Source organism: Myotis brandtii, unplaced genomic scaffold, assembly GCF_000412655.1.
Source record: "Myotis brandtii unplaced genomic scaffold, ASM41265v1 scaffold959, whole genome shotgun sequence".
Taxonomy (NCBI): Eukaryota; Metazoa; Chordata; class Mammalia; order Chiroptera; family Vespertilionidae; genus Myotis; species Myotis brandtii.
Window position 1 is genome coordinate 640,510 of NW_005371966.1, and position 7,643 is coordinate 648,152.

At 59.9% G+C, this 7,643-nt stretch overlaps 1 protein-coding gene across 1 annotated transcript in view; it reads left to right on the forward strand.

Moving 5' to 3' along the window:
* L1CAM (L1 cell adhesion molecule) overlaps positions 1 to 7,643 on the forward strand; it is a 31,223-nt gene that overhangs the window by 890 nt on the left and 22,690 nt on the right. The window lies entirely within an intron of this gene.

The window sequence follows — 7,643 nt, forward strand, 5'->3', positions numbered from 1 at the left end:
GGGGACCAGGGGCAGAGCCCGGCAGGGGGGGGGTACCTGGGTTGCGCCCAAAATGCGGACCCGAGGAGGGACATTCCGGGTGGGTGGGGGGAGTCAGACAAGGTCTGTGCAGGCAGGTGGGGGCTGAAGTTGGCACGTCCCTATGGGTGTGTGCGTGTGTGAGAAAGGGAGCGCGATGGGGCCTGATGACCGCCCCCCCCCCCCCATAGGCTGGGGGCTTTCCCAGTCGGAGGTCCCAGTTCCACTGAAAATTCGGTGGCCAGCGTGGTGGGAGGGGAGGTTGGGGTAGGCTGCCCCTGCAATGGGGGGAGGGGAGGGAACCGGGCTGGGCGCTGCCTGGCCCTCCGCCCCAAGGTAGGGGTGGGGGGCTTTGTTCTTCTCACTCTTCTTTCCAAACCCCAGCCTGGACTCCTCGGAACTCCCCTCCGAGACTGCACCAGGATCGGGGTCTCCTCCCCAGAGGCGCAGGGTGCGCCTGGAGCCTCAGTTTCTGAAGGCTCTTGTGAGATGGGCCTGGGCGCCCACCGGCGCGCCTGTGCACATGGTTGTAGGATGTGGGTCCACCAGGTAGAGGCGTAGGAGGGAGGGCATCACTGGCTCAAGGCCAGGGGTTCTAGAAAGCGAGATGCTCGGCTCAGGCCCTATCCCTACCCACTGCAGGTCTCTTGCCCGTTTCAAAGTCTTCCTGCCCCTGTTTGGTTATGGGAGGGTCCACAATTCCTATCACCCCCTTCCTCAGGCAGATTTTGGGAGTCTCTTGGTTGGCAGGGATGGCAAGGAACACCTAGCACAACCTGCTGCCCCCTACAGGATATCTGGAGCCCCGCCCATCACTGCCTGTCTCTCGGTGGCAGGCCTAGGGCCATCTGCCCCCTCAAGAAGGGGAGGCTTGGCATCCCCCTCCACTAGGTGCCCTCCTTCCAGTTAACTCCACCCAGAAGGCAGGGGCTTCTGGGCAGCCCAGTGCCATCTCTGCTGACTCATGTGAATAATCCAATCAGCCTTTCTTCTCATAAAGTGTCTCTGAGCCTCATCTTTCTTGTCCCCTGTCGGGTGGCTGGGGCAGGGGCCTGCCTGGGGCCTCTCGCCTCTGGCCAGCTTCTGACTGTAGGCAATGGGACTGAGCCGGGCCTGCCTCTCACCTGGCACAAGTGCCCGTGCAGCGCCAGCACGTGCACCCCTGGGCTCCTGAGCCTTCGGGGCTCTTAGGTGTTTGTGACCACATGGGGAGCTCAGGTCAGGGCTGGGACCCTCAGCTCCTGGCCATTTTTCTATGCTGCATCCTAGTCTCTTTCCATACTTATTTCTGTCTGTGTGTGTGCGATCCCAAAGGTGGTACATCTCGTTGTGGTGGTGCACTTGAATTATACAGAAAAGAACAAAAGAAATTAAGAATCACTGGGGATCTGATCACCCAGAGAGAAACCCGCTCGGCACACCCCAGCCTCCATCTCCTTGGTTCGCTACAACCTGCTCCTGGGAGGTTACTCCACCAGTGGCCAGACCCATGCAGAGCACCGAGTGGGCACACAGCAACCTGAGGCGGCGGGCCCCTCCCTGTGCAGTAATGAGCTCCTCCCTGCCCGACCACTCAGTGGCCCATGGGCTGGGCTGCTCACTGCCAAGTGCCCGCTTGGGCCGGCTCACGGCTGCCCATGGAAAAGCCAGTAATGAACCAGACTGACACTGTCTTCGTCCTCGGAGGGCACAAATTGGCTTTCCTTTTTTCTTTGTGACTATCTGAAGGGGAAAGAGAGGCGCGGAGTAAGGAAGGGCCCGCTCCAGCAGACAGGAGCACCCAGGCTGCACTCCCATCGGCCTCTTCCTGCCGCTGGGGAGGGTGCCTTCCATGCCATGTGCTTGGGCAAGACTGGCTGGGGAGGGTGGAGGAGGCGACCCCCGTGCCATACCTGCCACTCCCTAGCTGAGTGGCTCCAGATCCTCAGGCCTTTCCTGGCTTTGAGTGTCAGCCTTCTTGGCTATCACAGGAGGGCACGGGCTCCTTAATCTCTAAGGTCCCTTTCAAGGCAAACTGTCCCTGGTGCCACTTTGAACGACAACAGCTGGAAAGAAGGCCTCTGGGTCATTCTTCTGGGCAGCGAGGGTCATGTGGTCCTGCAGAGCCGCCCAGCCTCCAGGAGAGCCAAGGCGAAGGTGTGATAGAAGCGTTTTCTGGATCTCCTTCCTGGGCTAAAGGTTGAAACAGCTCGGGGTGCCAGGAGGGGTGTGGGAGCCCTGACCCTAGGAGGAACCTGCTCTGTGGAAGAACGGAATAGAGGTGGGGTCCTGTGCGGAGATGGGCATCCCAGCCAACTGCCCTGCCCACCAGGCCCCTTCTGAGCCCCAAGGGCCCCGCCCTATCCTGTGATTCAGACAATGGGGAGACAGGGTATCTGGATCCCCCCCCTAGGGTTCCCAAGCTGGCTGCTGCATTTGCCCTGTCTCCTCCTCCCCTCATTGGGAAGGGAGGGTTTAGGTCCCTGGGTGGGGCCCTGGGCCAATCCTGGGCACCCCCTTCTGCTTCCCCACCCCCAGCTCTCAGTCACCCACCTTTCCACTCCCGCCCCCCCCCCAGACATCACCTTTCCCCTCCCAGCTCAGTTGGAGTTTCACTGTGGGGAGTGCACTACTCCCTTCTCCCCCGACTTGCCTCTGCCTTCCTCCGCCCCCCCCCATAGGTGCCCTGGGTTCCACCTCTCAGCTTCTCCTTTTGTCTAGCTTCTCCCTCTGCTCCTCTCCCCTCCTGCCTCACCTCCTCTCCCATGTCTTGCTCTTGATTAAACTTGGCCCCTCTGAACTCTGAGCCACGTCTTCAGGTTGGGCTCAGACCTCCCTTGGGGGCTTCCTCTGACCTGGAGGGTGGACAGGGGCAGGCACCTGGTCACCTCCACCCAGAGGGCGGGGGAGGCCAGTGGAAGGTTAGCAGGGCCGGCCTGCTTTCTCCCCGGATATCAACAGGATCTTTGTGGCTTCCTAAAGGCTGCAGAGAGGGAGGAGCCTGGAGGGCGGGCGAGTTCCTCGGCAGGGGCAGGGGCAGGGGCAGGGTCTGGACTGCTGGTCTTTCCAGAAGCCACGGAGGGAGCACCCAGCCACCGTTCTGACAATCTTTGGCCGTAAACCCAGTAAGGACAGCCGTGCTGGCCTTGGAAGGGGTGGAGCAGGAGGCTAAGAGCGTCCTGGGCTTTGCACACTCGGCCATGCAGTCCTGCTGGGCTGTTCCTCTTGAAGGGAGGTTATGAGTCCCAAGGAGCCTCCTCCCCTCAGCTCTCTGGGCTAAAACATTCAGAGGCGGACACACTGGGGCAGGGCAGCAGGGCTGGAGGTTTGTATAGAAGGGTAGCTTTGGGCGTGCGAGTGTGTGCTTATTCCTATTTGCATGTGTGGGGATCATATAGCTGGTTGCATGTGTGCATTCGTGTGTGTGTGTGTGTATGTGTGTGAGAGAGAGCATGCGCACACAGATCCTCCTCTGCCCACATGAGTCCCCTCAGATGCCCCTAGTGGGCCTGTGCTAGGAAGGGGCGGGCCTGATGATGGTGGCTGCAGAGGCTGCCATGATGTGGGGTTTCCCGTTTGGGGTGTCCTCTAGCCCCTCCCCTGGCCTCCTGCCTTCATGCCTTAGGAATGCCTGGGACGACAGAGGCTCCATTGTCCGCCCCCAGTCTTCCTGTGCCCCCTCTGCCCTTTAACCCATTGGGAGTGGGGAGCCCTGAGGGGGCTGGAGGGGCCTGGCAGTGTCTGAGCCGTTTCTAGGCACCCGATTCCCCCCACCCCCACCCCAGGCATCCCAGGGCTGGTGGGTCTGAGCAGGAGGCACGGGCTGGTGCCTCTTGCTGCCGGCTGGGCCCCCCTGGCCTCTCCATTTTGCTTAGCACCTTCCTACATGACCTGCCTGCTCTGCAGCCTTCTCTCCCCTCTAGTCCTGGAGGCAGGCCCTGCCCACGATAGGAACAGGATGTACATCCCCCCTCTGGCCTAGTCCCCAAGGCCCAAGTTCATTTCTCAGGTCAAGGGGTTTCTGGTCTGGCTCAGAGTCCAGAGCCAGAGAAGGCTTGGAGAGGGTGGGGACGCAGCTTTTAGTCTGTGGGCACCAGTTTCCCCGACTGCGCATGTGATACTTGGCTGAACTGCTGGCATTCTAGGAGTCTGGGAGGCCAGTGTCTTGGCCCCTACTCCACTGGGCCTCAGTTTCCCCTTCTGCACAGGGAGTCAATGCTGTCCCGAAGCCCTGACTGGTAGTCAAAGCCTCTGTGAGGAGGCCTTGGGACCTTTGGTGTCAAGAAAGGGGCCAGAGCAACCCAGCATTTTGGGTAATAGGAGGGGCCCAAGGAACCCAGGCTGTTCTGAGTTGAAAGGGGAAAGGAATTTGCCTTCTTGTGGATGGGCGGCCTCCTGGGATGGGCGGTCAGGTAAAAGCCAAGGCCGAGGGATGGGATGGTTCCTGCTCGGTGCCGAGGGTCACATCCTACTTACGCGTGGCTTCCTCCTGAGATTTCCCTCCCGGCTTCCCACATTTGCTTGCCATCTGCCTAGCAAATTAGGCCATTCTCCTCCAGGCTCCTGGCCCCCTGGGAACACATGCTGGGAAGCGGAGGCCCTGAGAGATGAGCTGGCACCCAGAGGAAGCCACTGCCCCATCGAGAACCCCACCCCTGCTGAGCATCAGTGACCTTGGACATGGTTCTCTGCGCCTCAGTTTCCTCATCTGTAAAATGGGGATGATAGCACATCCGTCCCACACGGCGATTTTAAGGGTTAAATGAGCGATGTGTGTGAAAGTGTCCCTGTGTGTAAGAGTCCCTGGCATGTCGTAAGTGCTGTCTATGAATTTACTCAATAAAATGGGGCAGCTGACTGTGACATGGGGGTGGGGAGCAGGGGGTATAGAGAAAAGCTGTCCCTGCCACTGATGGTGAGATTCCACCTTCCTCCCCCAGTGTAGACTGTTCTCTCTGCTCCTCCACAAAGGGTTAAGCTCTGTCCCACCCCTTCCTCATCCTTTAAGGAGAATGGTCCTTTACAGGTAAGCTGTGGTTGCCTTGGAGACCTCAGCCTTGTAGGGGCTGAGGGTGTACTCTGGTGGGGGTGTCCTTCGGGAGGGGCGAGACAGGGGGGCACAGAAGAGGAAACAGCCGTTCTTTAAGACTTCCAGGCCCCCAGGAACCTGCGGGGGCTCCCACCCGTCAGCCTCCTTTATATATTATCTAAATAACCCATTAGGCTGCAGTAAGCTTTCCTCTAGGCTTCCCCCATCTCTGCCAGCGGAGGGAGCTGGGCTCCATCTCCATGGAAACCCGCCAGCCACAGCCTGGGGGGGAGGGCGAGAAGGAGACTTAAAGGAACACAGTGCACGGGATGTAGGTGACACCCGCACCCTCATGTACGTGCCGACAGGCTCCAAGGCCCCCTCCAGTCCTGTTGAGGTGACAACCCAGGCATGCATGTCACCACACAGGCCCCCTAAACCTAAAATATGCAGGCGTGGTACCCACACTTTGACCGTCTCACACACCTGGGGCACTGAGCCCCCAGCCCTGCCCCCATTCAGGTCTGCCAGGTCATGGGGCACTGCCATTCTCAACAGACACTGGGCTGGAGGACCTTTGTGTTACTTATCCCTTGGGCAGGTGCATTTCCATCAGATGGGAGGGGCAGAGAGGACAAGGCATGCAGGGCACCCTTAAAGGTTCTTGGGGCGGGGGGCGGGGAGGGGGCAAGCCACCCCAGGGCTCAGCCTGGCTCCATGTCCTCTCAAGTCTCCCCCAGCCAGTGGACAGAGGCCAGAGGAGAGCAGTTCCAGAGGCCCCGGGGGGCCAGGGTATGGCCAGGGGCCGGGCCCCTCCCTGCAGGCTCCAGCGGGCCTGACCTTGCCAACCTCATCCACTTCAGTTCCTGCCACACCCTTTCCCGCTGCCTGCCTGTGAGAGGTGCGTGAGGCCCCAGGGGAGGATGGGTTCCCAGCTGGACCCACTGGGGAGCAGCCTGCCTTTGTTGTGCCCTCCCCCAGCACAGTGATGGGTTTATGCAGTGGGTGCACATCCGGGTGTACACACGGACACTCACTGTTGTGCCTGTGGACTCCTGGGCACCCACCTCCCCCCAGCCAGGTGGCTGCTCATTCTGCCTTAGCCGCAATCTCGGAAGAATCCACTGTGGTCCTCCGGGTGCTTCTTCCTCCCCCTCTTCAGGGGGCCCACCTGCTCCCGGAGGGCCGGCCGCCAGTGGCTCATTCATCTCGTCTTACTACCACACCCTTGCTCCAGTGTCACAAGTGGCCGGGACCTGCTGCTCTGTCTCTGTTGTCGTTGTGGGCTTTGTTTGTCTCTGATGCTGGCTCACAGCTTCTCTGCTCCACCCTGCCCATCAGTCCAGCCTGACGTCCAAGCCCCAAAAGGCCCCCTCCTCTGACTCAGGTTCATCTCCTCTCCTCCTTCCCCGCCCCTTGCCTGGTGCATCCCCCAGGGTCCAGGACTTGGACCACTAAGCCTGTTTTCTCTCTCTCTCGCTCTCTCTCTCTCTCTCTCTCTCTCTCTCTCACACACACACACACACACACACACACACACACACACACATACACACACACCCCTCTCACTCCTTGCTGGCCACTTCTCATCAGTGCTTTCTGCAGCTGCCTCCCACCCTTTGTACTCCTTTCCCCTCTCCTCTTCCTTTCCCTGCTGCCTGGGTCTCTGTTTCTCCATTTCTTCATCTTGGAAACCGGGGTGGTCCAGCATCTGTCTTTGTCTTCCATTCCCTCCCCCAGCCCCACATCTCAGCCTCTCCAGCTCCCTCCTGCCTCTTTCTCGCCCTGTCTGTCACCCTTCAGTCTTCCCCAGTCTGCCCCACCTTCACAGACATGGCCTTGGCTCCATCTGTACACCAGCTTGTGGAATACTCCTCCCCTCCCCTGCCCCTGGAGGTGCTGATGGGGGGTGGGGGGCCCGCTGAGCTGACAACCTGAGCTGCTTGCTCTGTAATTGCCAGAGGAATGGTGAGAGATCAGAGACCCAGCAGCAGTGGGAGGAGAGGAGGCAGAGCTGCCAGCTGTCAGGGAGCCTCAACCTGGCTCCTGCCTGGCTCTGAGCGCCTGGGAAGGTGGCGAGTTGGTTGGCAAATACCAGGAGACTAAAAGGGGTTGGGTGTGAGACTGTGGGGCATGCCAGGGATTTGGGGGGATGGAATTTCCCCTGTGTATATGCCCGGGGTATATATGCCACGCCCATTGTGGGAGCCTAGATTTGGAGGACAAATGGAGGGGCTGGCATGACGGGGAATGTCATTCCAGCAAATGGAGCACTTGGGCCACCGAGTGCAGGAAGGTCCTTCTTTGATTGTTTTTTCTTGCTTCTCCCTTCCCTCCCCCTCCTAAGACCAGAGCGCTCAGAGCTCCCAAGGCTGCTGTTTGATCGCCTGCCCTCTGATCTGAGTCTCCTACTGCTTCCTACAGGCCTTGAAGTTGAGGCCTGGGGCCCACCCTGCTTGCACTGGCTTTCTTGGGGAAGGAGGGGGTGGATCAGGTCTGCTCTTGCTCCTCCCTTCTGGGCCCCAGCTCAGCTCTTGCAAGTTGGGAATTGGCTATGTGTTTGCCACTTCCTCTCCAAGTCATTCCCTTGGCCTTCAGCCCATCCTCATTGACCCAC